Source organism: Apis dorsata, unplaced genomic scaffold, assembly GCF_000469605.1.
Source record: "Apis dorsata unplaced genomic scaffold, Apis dorsata 1.3 scaffold_486, whole genome shotgun sequence".
NCBI classification, from domain to species: Eukaryota; Metazoa; Arthropoda; class Insecta; order Hymenoptera; family Apidae; genus Apis; species Apis dorsata.
In genome coordinates this window covers 211,834-212,174 of record NW_006263721.1, presented here as the reverse complement: position 1 = coordinate 212,174, position 341 = coordinate 211,834, and positions in this window count along the sequence as shown.

The following is a 341-nucleotide window of genomic DNA, read 5'->3' as shown; positions in this document are numbered from 1 at the left end:
GCAGTAAATCTCGACGCGGAAAGAACGTGCTCGAGGAGCCGAGACGAGGAGCCCTCGGTGTCTTTGCGAGCCGCGGACGCCGGATATAACCAAGTTACCGCAAGAAAACCCGCGTCAACCGATCGCCTGAAAAACGAAAATTCTTCGGCCACGGTAACTCGCCTCGATAACCGAAGGATCGCCGATCGATCGGGTCTATTGCAATTGAGACATTCTCCGTCTTCCCTTCGCAAAAATCATCGCTTTTCCCTTCCCCTAATTATCGACCGTGTCGTTCTACCCCATAATAATAACAATAATAACAATCTCGAACAATCGAAACAACTGCTTGGAAGGAAAAA